Genomic DNA, 13,494 nt, shown 5'->3' with positions numbered 1-13,494 from the left:
GAATGTGTTCATCCCGGATGAATTCCATAACTGCTGCTATTTGTGCTCCCAATTAGGAGGCGATTCTCAACTCGAATAACCTTGCGCCTCAACTGTGAAATATTACTGGAATACGTTGATGAATATTATGGGTGCTCAAATAATACATGGTTTATATAGTTTATTGATTTGGATGACTATGTTCTTTTTAAAAAGTAAATGTACTAACTATTTGAACAACACCTTTAGATATACTTTTCTTCGGTTCATCTCTTTAATCCATAGACATTTCCCCAACTTTTGATATGAGTTTTTGCATTTTTTTTTCTTGCAGTTTTTTGCAAGTCAAGTCCATGACATGAGTTCTTTTCTGTGTCATGTCCTACTGTTGGAAGCTGTAGTCATAAATCTGGAGGTAGATTTGGTCTTTTTTGAAGAAAATATGGTGTTGCTGCTGGTTATGTTATTCCCGCAATTCTCACATTCATTTTCCTTCTCCTGTTGTTCTGTTGTTTTATTGGGTTACGATATGCCGAGAGTGAAATTTTTTATATTTTTTGGGTAAATATTATTCTCATGTAGTCATCTTGTGATTGGATTTCTTTCTCTTTGTTGTTGATATTGCAGGTGATAGTTCATACATGTGCATATATGCGAGAGAATCAAAGCGACAATATAAAGGTTAAGAGCTCAACGTAGATATATCGCGGTTGTTTTCTTTGTTCTCCTGTTATGGATACTAAAATAAGATTAATAACGTGGACAGAAATCACTAATGGCTACTAAACCACAGTCATTGTACTCCTCACTTATCTTTATTGGAGTCAGGGATAAGAGTGGAGGCTTGATGAGATTTTTTGATAAAGCAACAACGGAATATAGGAACAACAGTATTGATCAAAACAACCAACTCAGGTACAATTGAATTTGTAAGAGCTAATGCAATTGAATGAAGACCGACTTTCTGTTATTGGTTTCTTTATGGTAGGAACCCTTAGGGTTTGATCCATTTGATTTGTGTTGATAGATATTTTGTCGCGTCTGAATGATGGAAACCGACTTGGATAAAGTAGAGATGCAAAAAACAATGGTGCCATTTGTGTTCTCTTCTAATTTCTTCTTGGCGCTAATTAAGGTAGGATAATTTGAGTACTGTTTTTTACATACGAATTTTTGGAACTTTAACTAATGGAGTTAATTATAGTTTCTCTTAGGTTTTGTCTTAATAGCTGCCATGATAATTGCTTTCGACACTAGTCTTAAGATTCATTGTTCTTGACTGATAGTTATGTAGTTACAGTCAAGTTACAGTTCACTTAATTCACGTAGAATTATAATTTTGAATATGTAAAGCTATGGCTGCCTAATGCCTAGCAAGTAACAAGTAGCTAAAGCCAAATGTGTTGTTTTTTGTTACAGAGTTATGGGAAACCACTAACAAAACCAACATCATGCTTTCAAATATCAACAAACCCCTTTTGGACCCTGCCATTTTAAATGCCAGTCAGAAGCCCAGGTTAAGGAGGAGGCAAGAGATGCCCCTAACAGATGCTCAGGAATGATGTACCTCCTGTACAAAGAACCACTATATTTAACCATGTCCAAGATAATTAATTTAGCGAAGTGGCAAAATCCTCAATGATATGGGTAAAGACTTGGAACCTGCCAGCAAAGTGGTTTCTAATTTTGTAGGTTAGGGGTTACTCCCTTTTTGAAATCGTAGATGTGCACAATCAAGGCAAGTAATTTGCGTTCTTTGGTTCAATTTCTTGCTTTTTTCTTTCAAAACTTTTTATGTTTTTGTTGAAAGTTCATTGATTTCTCTTAACACCAATCTATGCTGTTAGCTTAGTTTGTGTTTTTTTAACTGATCAAAACAGAGAATGAATTCACTTGCTGCAATGCTCAATTGCATCTACAAGAAATGTGTCCGACAATTTCCGCAATGATTTGAAGAAGTCAAATATATGCACAGTTATATCTACCAAACCCATGACCCCACGAAAACTATTGGCAGTTTTACACACGGTTACTTAGTAAGTGTATCGAAAAGGAAAAACTGTAATTTATTTAATAACTTGAGTTTAGAAAACTTTCAGAGGGTAAAATCTCAGTGATTCTTTTCTCATATATCTAGGTTCGACTTTATTTCATCACGTTTGTTAGTTTTGTTCAATTTCTATCATGATTTTCTTTTTCCCTCTGACTTTGTCATATCCTCATAACTACTGATGAATATATGGCTACTGTCATTTTTGTTTTTCATTTCGATTTATATTTTTGTTTTTCTGGTTTCAGTGTTACTTCCTTCTTATGCTTAACCACTATGGCATCCCCCAAGATTGACTTAGCAGAAACTCTGATCTGCAATACAGATATACTATGAAAAGTTCCATGACTTGGTTTGTTTTCCTCCCTACATTTGATTTCCTTGCACATATCCAAGCCTTACTGAACGTTTGGTTTTTAAGATATTCAATATATTCGTTTAGTAAATTGGGATTCATTTATGAGTTTGCGTTAATTTTTTTTTGCATTCGTGTACAAACTAGTGAAGACAAAGTAACACAAATATCACTGGTAGTCAATCCATTTCCATCAGCCGGTAGCTTCTAGCCTCTCATGGACAAGGAACACTGGCTAAGCTTAGGATATGATAAAAATATATGAATAACCACCCAGGCGCATCCATAGTTGCTCGAAGAAGATAGCATTAAAGAGTGTGTCTGACGGAAACTGCAACAAAGGTGTGGTTGAGAGAGTCTAATAACTGTTGGTGCAGTGGCTAATAACTCCTTTAAATCGTACAGTGATTGACAGCTTCTTTTAAATTGTTTCATTGTAAGCCCATCAAAGAAAATTGGACGGAGGGACGAGCAGTACCAGACCAAAAGAAAAGGTATTGAAGCACCACTTTAGCCATGCAAATTCAGAGTTAATTACAGAAGAATCTTGGCATGGGATTGATTAATTGATGTGGTGGTGTTGGGATGTATTAAGATGGAGATTTCTTAAAATCTCAATTCCTTCGTGTGTAAACGTTGAAATTTATGCTTAATTTTTTTTGTTTTTCATTGTTTATTCATTGGATAATATTTATTGAATCAGTTTCGTAGTTTTTTTTTTTTTTTTTCTTCTTGATTTGAATTCTGTGAATGGCAATGACTGCTTGATGTTTAGTGAATAACTTGGGGGCAGTATTCGGTGCAGCATAAGCGGGCTTTGAGATTTTTGTTACACGTCTCACGAAATGCTTTCTACTGCCAAGCCACGCCAAATCAAAAATCCTAAGCGACGGGGTTAGGCGAAGCCAGAGCCATACCAAATCAAAAATGCATCGTGCGTTTTCGTCCAACATCAAATTCACGCGATACCAAATCAAAAATGCATCAGGACGGGGAGGCGAAGCAGCGCGACACCAAATAAAAAATGCGTCGGGACGGGTGAATAAGAATATCAAAAATCCTAAGCATGCATTGGAACGGGGCGAAGCCGAACCACACCTAATCAAAAATGTATCGCAACGGGTATGGGCAAAGCCCCACGACACCTAATCAAAAATGTATCATGACGGTGCGGGCGAAGCCGTGCAACACCAAATCAAAAATGCTTCGGGACTAGGCGAGGCGAAGCCGAAGCCGAGCCACACGTAATCAAAAAGGCATCGCGACGGGCGGGGCGAAGCCATGCAACACCAAATCAAAAATGCATCACGACGGGGCGAGGCGAAGCTGAGCCACACCTAATCAAAAATGTATCGTGATGGGCGGAGAGAAACCCCACGACACCTAATAAAAAATACACGACGGGCGAGGCGAAGCCACATCACACCAAATCAAAAATATGACTAAAAGAGAATAATGCCCGAGCATAGCACAGGCACAAAATCTAGTTACATTTAATATTCGTTTCGGGAAGATATCCATATAGATGAACGGATTCCAAAGCGCATCGTAAAGGCTCCATCAAAGATATCTGTTTCACAAATGGAATATACGAATTCATTAGAACTATGCAAATAACTTGCTAGGCTTTTGTTAACTTGTATACCCGTATACATGTTAAGGTTTAATAAAGAATTATTTTATTTCTTTGGAAATTGTATTTTTTTGTCTTATTCTACTAAAAATTGGTTTTTTTTGCACTAAAAATAACAAAATTTATTCCCAATGCAAAGAATTACTGTTTTCAATGCAATAAAACAAACAAATCTTGTTTCCAATGCAAGAACTTGTTGTTTTAGTGAACCTTCACATGTATACGGATATACAAGTTAAGGAGACCCAATAACATTTTAAAACTGAATATTGTTACTTTAAATAGAAAACATTGATCACACAATCCCCTACAAACATCTATGTAGTGGTTATCTCATTAGCTAGATCATAATCACCAGATTCTTCCCGATGGCTTCTTGCAGTTCATCTCCAATTTGGTTATTTGTTTTTGTCATGCTTGCTCTTCCGGCCTATTCCGGTGAGTATCACATATGGCTAGCTCTTACTTAAATTTGTTAATAAAGTGGTGTTTTTCTATTTTCTTGTGTAGAGATTGTAAATGAGCTTAAGTGTCCTGCACGAGAGGATAGCTACAGCTGGGCTAAGGTCGACACAGATTGCAGTGCATGTGCAGAAAAATGTGCGTCAAATTTTTTGAGCTTGAATAAGGCAACGCGTCAGCTTAATTGCACGTTTTATCCTCTTACGGGGGGGTGCTACTTGTGATTGTTGTTGTACACCACCCCCACCCCCCACCTCCACCATCCCCAATTCCATGTCCTGCGCGAGAGGATGACTATAGCTGGGCTACGGACACAAATTGTAGTTCATGTGCAAACAAATGTATGTCAAAATGTTTGAGCTTGAACAAGGCAACGCGCCAGCTTGGCTGCAATTCTTATCCTCTTGCAGGGAGTGCGGTTTGTGATTGTTGTTGTACACCACCCAAATCTCCATCCTCACCTCCTTCTCCGCCTCCGCCTCCTTCACCCCCATCTCCTCCAAGTCCTACCGGAGATAAATGTGATAAACCCGGGGACACGTACACAGAGATCACATATCCCACTTCAGATTGCAGTTATTGTACTAATTGGTGCAGGGATGAATGCTCAGAGCTGAAAGGAAAAGTGGTTAGCAATAAGTGCTCAATCGGAGAATCAAAATTCGTCATCCGTTGCAAGTGTTGCTATCATCAGAATCCTTCTCTTATATTGTATATATGGAAACAAAGATGATGTAGGTAGGGCTAGAATCTTTTGATTTAAACCATACTAATCAAAATGGTTTCTTCTATCCAAATATTGTGATGATGCTAATATATTATTAATCCGAAATCATCATTTCTAAACTTTTCATATAGTTTTACATTACTAGTCACTTGGAAATGGTTTCTTATGCACTGGTTTAACACGATGAACCTCGGTGGATTCATTTTATTTTACTAAATTTTGGGTTGCGGCGCAGTTGTTTGAATTACTCATATCGCTTGTTGCGAAAAAGAATGCAAGTCTTCACAACTCTCTCCCGAATTTGGAAAGGAAAAAATATCGTTTAGTCCTTTTAGGTTCGGGTCCACATCAGTTTAGTCATTTCAGAAATCACCTTTTTCATTTAGTCCATAATTATTAAAAAAAACCAAACAGACAATAATACTCTCCTTTAACTGTTACCTCCTCAAACACACCAACTTCCTAAAAACGCGTATATCTTTCTCTCTCTCTTTCAGTCTTTTCATTTTCCATTTTCAGACGAAAAACTGCCTCGTTTTCATCTCTTCTCTTCTCTGAAAAATCAGAGAAAACGAACAGAAAACCTTAGAAATCAAAACAAACAATCGGTCAATCTTTATAATCGAAATCAAATCAGTCTTCAAAATTTGTTAAACAAAATCGAAAACCCTAGAAAAATTAGAGAAATCAATACCCTAAAACGAGGAGACCAAAGAAGAATGTAGTAGAATCATCTTCTGACGATGAAGTTGAAGAAGATGAAGAAAGAAGCAGTCAATTAGTTGTGTTTGAAGAAGATAATCAAGTTGAAGAAGAACGAGTTTCAAAGAAATCAAAAGGAAAGAAACCAGCGAAAGGTACAAAAAACCTAAATCGAAGTACTATAAGTTGATTTTTGATGTTTATTGTTCTTCTGAAGTTGATTTTCCACATGAATATTCATCATGTTGCATATTGATTTCAGTTATATTTAGTTATAGGCAGGCATATCTTGTCGGAGTTCATTTTGTTGAATGAAGTTCTAAATCGCATGTATCTAGTCAGAGTTCATCCTTTAGAATGAAGTTGTAGATCTATTTGATGTTTGATGTTTTGATGGACTTCATTTTTGGAATGAAGTCTATAAATATTATTGTACAAGATTCTAGACTTCATTATATATAAAGGACTTCATTCCAAAAATGAAGTCTATAAAAGTTGTAGATCTAGATTCTACAGTCCATGTTATAGAATGAACTTCATATTATAGATTCTACAATCCATGTTATAGAATGGACTTCATTTTTGGAATGAAGTCTAGAAAAGTTATAGATCAACATTCTACGGTCCATGTTATATAATGGATTTTTTTTTTTTTGGAATGAAGTCTAAAATAGCTATAGATATAGATTCGAAAGTCTAAAATCTAGAATGAACTGAATTAAATTTGATGTGATTTAGAGTTCACCCGGTAGAAATGAACTGTAATATTGGTCCTTCAAGCTACACTTTATCTTCTTTATATCAGTTAATATTTATGAAAGTAATCATTAATCATTTTTTTTTTAAAATGTAGATTATAAGATAAAGTGTAGCTTTGCTGGAGCAATTTCACTTGTTGATAAAATTAAAGCGTTAAAGGGGGAAGAGGATTTGAATGAAGAACATAAACGTGCTTTGTACGGGAGATCATTGGGTAATGTAGCCAAAGTGTTTTTGGAAGAGACCATTGTTGATACTTAATGGATTAAGTCAATACCTGCCATCCAAATTATATGTAATACACATCAGTTCATTCCTGATACAAATGATCATATTTTCTTTTTCTAAGTAGGGAAAGCAATATATGTGCTAAGATCCAAACCTGAAGAGTTTTCGTTAATGTTTGGAACACCATGCATCCCTGGAGGTGGAATAGAAGAATCTTTCTTGGACTCAAGAAACCTGACAGACTTCACTTGTGGAAAGTTCTATACAACCTACAAATTTTCTCCACCAAAAAAGAAACCTTGTGATATAAAGAATACAAAATTGAAAGATAAAATCATTGAGTTGATTAAGAATAAATGACCTATTGAAGATCTTGTAACCATGTTTGAACTTTTTCTCTTGTCTACCATTTTTGTTACTACTGGTGATGGAGGTTCCATACACTCCAAGTATCTAGCTTGCCTAGAGTCAATAGATAGAGTGTCTTTGCCGCATCTCATACACAAGTATTTGATGGAAAGCTTGAAAATAGGTTCTTCTGAAGGATGTTACCTTTACTTGTTGGTGGGATGAAAAACTGTAGATACTTGTTCATAATTATTTTGCAGTTCATTTGTATTTTTCTTCTTGATTATTGTTGATAATTGACTAGTGTACTTCTTCTTTTATACATCCTTGGTTTGCTGAGCATTCAAAGAAAGTAGATCCCAGGTGGAAGGTGCAGGATAGAGTAGGCTACTGTCCTAGGTTTGCAAGGTGGAACATTGAGAAATTTGCAAACACATAGAAATGAATGTTGACGCTTTTGGAGACGTAAAAAACTAGTTTAAGATGACACTGTTACATTATTTTCAATTCTACAGAATGAACTTCATTTTTCGAATGAAGTCTAGAAAAGTTATAGATCAAGATTCTACAGTTCATACTATGAATGGACTTCATTTTTGGAATGAAGTCTAGAAAGGTTGGAGTTCATTCTCATAGACGTAAGCATTTTATTTGAAAATTTGAATTTTGTGTGTGCAACTATCACCAAAATTCATGGAAGAATATACTGATGCTGAAAACAAGCTACTGCAACACCAAAAAGCCAAGACAAGAGCGGAGTTGCTCGAGGAAGAGTTCAATATTATGTCTGGTTAGATAGAAAGTTTGAAATCTACACATCTTGGTGAGATAGAGAACCTGAGAGTTAAACATATTAAAGAGATAAAAGAGTTGACAAGAAAGCAATCTGAGGAGATGGGGGATCTTTTGTTCAAGCAGCAAGAACTTGAGCACTCACTTGCAGAAGCAACAACTTCAAAGACACTTTTTGACAGGAAGATGTAATCCCTTGTAGCACACTTGTCTTCTAAGCAAACTGAAGTTGAAGTCTTGCTAGCTATAAGTGGGGATGTGGCGAAATTCATGGGAGAACAAACTTGTGAATACATGCGTACTGTTTTCCGTGATGAGTACAAGAGTTCATTAGTGAGTGATGAAATAAACAATACACTGAATCAACAAGTGGATGAAGGCATGAAAGCTGGTGCAGGGAATGCCAATGAAGATGTTGTTACAGATGAAGGAATGCAAGCAGTACCAGATGCTTCTATGGAGGCTGTTGGAGGATCTGGTTCTGATCATATCTTTCCTGTCTTATCTGCTGAAAATCCTTCTATTGAAGTCGATACATGGGATATTCAGGAAAAGCTTGTTGATACAATGACTGAAGAATAACTACCTTCATTTCCAACAGACAACATCGGAGTTCCTTTAAATATGATCAATGTTTGAACCTAGGTACTATTCTTCTCCCTTTTATAATTTTTTTTTTGCTTTAGAGGTTGGACTTCATTACTAGAATGAAGTCTACATAATGGACTTCATTACTGGAATGAAGTCTAGAAAAGTTAGGGTTAATATCAATGTTCTATATTGGACTTCATTTTTGGAATGAAGTCTACAGAATGAACTTCATTTTTGGAATGAAGTCTATAAAAGTTATAGATCAAGATTCTACAGTTCATACTATGAATGGACTTCATTTTTGGAATGAACCCTAGAAAGGTTGGAGTTCATTCTTAAAGATGTTAGGGTTTCATTTTGTGAAATCTAACTTTAGATGTACAAGACCATTAATGAATTATTTTTGATTTATGCTTCTTGAAATATTTTTAACAGCAAGTAACACAGATGATATGGTCGTCAATGAAGAGCATGTGAGTCTGGAGCTTATTGATGACAGGAATCAGAAGAATGGAGATTTGAATAGTGATGAAGATGATACCGTTATCAAAACTACACTAAACGAAATCAACTGTAGTATTCCTAGTTTCTCGATTGGGATGACACAATTTGAAGAAGTTGTTGAGCCAGCAAACAACAGTGAGACAATATCCCAGATAGTTGCAGATTTGGATGAACATGGCCTTGGTTCTGCTTCCACTGATAACACTGAATCAACCCCAGTTCAAGTTGTTGAAAGACACGGGATGACTACAAGGGTCAGAAAAGCATCAAATGTAAATGTTCTTGGAAAAGAGTACATCAGTGGATCGAATTACATTGAATCGAAACTGAAGTTCAAATTGAAACTGCAAAGGAAAGAACAACTAAATGAGGAGCATAAGAAAGTTGAGCAGAAGAAACCAGTAAACAACAAAGTTGCTTCAAAAACTCCTCCTAAACCTGCTAACCAGGAGAAGAATGATGAGCAGGAGAAGAGAAAAAATGTACCTGCTGCAATCAAGAAAGCAGATCAAAAACCTGCAGCAACCAAGAAGAGAAGAGGAAATGAACTAGAAGATCCTCCAGCAGATAAAATAGAACAAGAAAAGCAGCTGAGAGCATACATGCCAATCATTCCATATATGGGGGACCTGAAAAAGTCTCCATACTTCTCCAAATTGGACAGAGATCAAAAGAGAGTGTTGGGTACCTTCTACAAACATGCTATGCAAAGGTAAAAAAACATAGAAAATGAACTTCTATTCATTTATGTTGATTTTTTTTATGTTGATGTTATAAATTTTTGTTTATCCTCCTGCAGTCAAGCAGCGTGGGTTGTAGAAGATGCAACTAACAAAGCTCAGTTTGGTGTCCAAGGAGAACACATTAATGATCTAATGTTCAATAAAGACCTTGATGTCCTAATTCTTTTCTACTACTGCTACAAGAGGAAGATGGAAGCACAAAGGGAGAGATCAAAAATGGATAGCGAAGACAACCAAGATCCACCGAAATACATCCACTTTGAGTATTTCGGCAGTAGGTGCCATCATCTCTTCATTATAACCTATTAGTTCATTAACATTATGAACTAGTCTAACAAAACTATCATTCCATATTGTTATTCAACAATTCATTTTTATGATGAATTGCTTTCTTGATGTTATTCTGTATTTGAAAATTTATATATCTCTTTGCAGACATATCTTCATCAGAAGAAAGCCGATGATAGGGCAGGTGAGATTGATGACTTCATAGAAGATATGCCTAGCAAGACTCAGAAGATAATCATTCCAATGAACCTGCCCGATGAAGGCAAATTAGAAGGGCCTATGGGTTTACACTGGCACCTGCTTGTTTACGACATCGTAAACTATCAGTGGGAGCATTACAACTCACTCAAAGCAGGAGAAATAGGACAAAGATGTTTATAGGATGCAAGAAAAATGGCTGCCTATTGTAAACAACACATTGGTAATGGATGGTGAAACATCATCACCCTAGAAGAACTGAATTAAATATTGGGAAAATGCAGGTACCTGATCATGGAGCACACCCATATTTCCTTCTCTATACATGTCATTGGATAAAGAGAAGTTGCAAGCCATGGCTCCTGAAATCTCAGCATCTGATTCCAAGAGATGAAATGATAAAAAAGATGCAACGGTGGAGATACAGAATGGCTTACAAGCTTCTAAGTGATGAGAAAGATGGATTAAGTTGGGGTGAAACAACTAATGAAGCATATCTTAACAATGAATTTATTAAAGAAGGTTGCAAAGACTGAAATGATTAAACCTTAGCTTCTCTAATGTCATATATAATCTGATCTTTTTACTCTTTTAACTATAGTATTTTGATACTGTAGATTACTTCTTACTGCAACAGAAAACTCTTATGTCAAATATCACCTTAATTAGCATCTAATGTAATTGATACTCTAGTATGTTTTATATTTTCATCTATAATATTTTGGATAGTACATAATATCAATGTTCTGTCTTATGTCTTGTCTTACTGTCTTATGCCTTGTCTTACTGTCTTGCCTTGTCTTAATATCAATGTTCATTCCAGTAATGAAGATCATTTCAGAAATGAAGTGGGTTCATTCCAATACTTCTAAGAAAAAAATGGACTTCAACCAAAAATGAACTCCATTTAATAACATTTAGAATAAGAAATGGAATTCCTATGGATACCTGTTCATTCCAGTAATAAAGTTCATTACAGAATTGAAGTGGGTTCATTCATTAAGAAAAAAATGGACCTCAATCCAAAAATGGACTTTTTATCGATACCTGTTCATTACAGTAATGAAGTTCACTCCATAAATGAAGTCGGTTGATTCCAGCACTCATAGGAAAAAATGGAGTTCATTCCAAGAATGAAGTTCACTCCACTAAATGAACTCATATAATAGCAGTCTAATCTGAACAATGATGTACATATCCAAAATAGAAATAACATTTCAAACTAACAGTTATGCAAAAAATAAAGTTCATATCCCAGAACGAAAAAAAAACACTAAAAAACACCAATTCATATTAAACCTAACACCAGAAACTAATAAAAAGTTCAAGCATACTACTCCAGCATTAATACATGATGAGTATCTTTGTTGTGATTCCCAATCTTCTTTCAATTAGAGCACTTCATAGGCCTCCTCTGCTTCTCATAAGCATTTCGAATGCGCTTCTTTGGTGGTCTTCCTGGAGGTGTCCTTGGAATACTAGGTAGATTTATGTCTTCAGGTTCATACACTTCGGGTGTATCAAAGTTGGGAATATGTCGAATTGTAGGAGCATAGGAATTGCGAAAATGATTTGAACCAAAGTAAGGCTGAATATACATCAATATCTCAGCACCCTTGATAGTAATAGCGACAGTGGCATGAGCGCAAGGGAAACCAAATACTTTCCATCTCTGACAAGTGCAAGTCATATGCATAAGATCAACAACATGAGAACTGGGAGAATGCACCTCATATATATCGTTACCTGACTCGGTAACATTCCATGGGCGACCTATGTCGACATGTTCCTTGAGTATAGCTTTGTATATGGGAGTCAAACTATCTAGATAAGTTCTACCAAGCTCGCACCTTTCTCAACTCATCCTCATAATCTTTATCCTGAGCTCATCAACAAGAGCAGCTGGTGGCAAATTCCTTTCACGATGAATCCAGTTATTGGAAGATTCTGCAATACTTGATGAGTGTGTGCCATACCTACATCCTTCGAAGAAAGCATTTGCCCAGTGCTTCGGATCAATATTTCTCAGGTACTTGGCAACCCAACCACATCCAATAATACACATCTCATTCAAAGCAGACTCATATTTAGCAATGCTGTAACAATATGCAGCTTTATGGAACAAATCCAGTACTTGTTTATACTTCTCATGTCCTTTCTTGATAGGAAGGTTATTCTTCAAATGATAAAAACAATAACTATGATAAGAGCTGGGAAAATACTTAGGAATACTTTGCTTCAACCCTTCATGACGATCAGTGATAAAGGTGATAGGAAGAGAGTCGACGCAATACTGTAAGTTTTCTATGAACCACTCCCAACCTTCAATATCTTCTGAAGGAACTAAAGCAAACGTGAAAGGAAAAAAACCTTGCAAAAGAATTAAAAAAGCTAAACACTGTCAGTTAATTGAGAAAACTATTGGTTCATTTATAAGTATGAACTAAAACATGTCAGTTCAGTAGAAATGATACATTCAAAGTAGAACCAACACCCAACAGAGGACTTCATTCTATACAATGAATTATAGAATCTATATGTATAGCTTTTCTAGACTTCATTTTTGGAATGAAGTCTATATAATAAACTGTAGGATCAATACTTATAATTTTCTAGACTTTATTCCAAAAATAAAGTTCATTCTATAAACATGAACTGTAGAATCAATATTTATAACTTTTCTAGACTTCATTCCAAAAACGAAGTCCATTCTGTAACATGAACTGTAGAATCAATATCTATAACTTTTCTAGACTTCATTCCAAAAATGAAGTCCATTCTGTAACATGAACTGTAGAATCTATATCTACAACTTTTCTAGACTCCATTCCAAAAATGAAGTCCATTCTATATAATGGACTGTAGAAAACTAATCAAAGTAGAAACTAATCAAAAAGAAAACAGTTAGTTATCCAGAAAAGTACCTTGGTTCCCATTCACGCCAGTGGCATCCATCAACGTTCCCCTGAATTTCCCAGTAAGAAATGTTGCATCACAGTAAAGCATAGGGCGAATGAACCTGTATCATTAAAACATATGAAAAGCCTCTCAAACCGTTTAGTCTCTTTATTATATTCAAACTTAATATAGCTGTCAAGATTGATAGCCTTTATTGCTTCAACATACCAAACCATA

General features: G+C 35.7%; 1 long non-coding RNA gene across 2 annotated transcripts; it reads left to right on the top strand.

Annotated features, from left to right (window-relative positions):
• Positions 1 to 1,862: 1,862 nt before the first annotated feature.
• LOC113349451 lies at positions 1,863 to 3,047 on the top strand. 2 transcript variants are annotated; one of them, XR_003360180.1, is made up of 4 exons: positions 1,863 to 2,015; positions 2,278 to 2,381; positions 2,532 to 2,726; positions 2,826 to 3,047. It is a non-coding gene; the product is annotated as an uncharacterized LOC113349451 (long non-coding RNA). The 2 variants fall into 2 exon arrangements; XR_003360179.1 differs by having other exon boundaries at positions 2,532 to 3,047.
• The last annotated feature ends 10,447 nt before the right edge of the window (positions 3,048 to 13,494 follow it).

The sequence above is a fragment of the Papaver somniferum genome, chromosome 2 (genome assembly GCF_003573695.1).
Source record: "Papaver somniferum cultivar HN1 chromosome 2, ASM357369v1, whole genome shotgun sequence".
Classification (NCBI taxonomy): Eukaryota; Viridiplantae; Streptophyta; class Magnoliopsida; order Ranunculales; family Papaveraceae; genus Papaver; species Papaver somniferum.
Note: the sequence above shows the minus strand (reverse complement) of the source record. Positions and strands in the feature narration are given on the sequence as shown.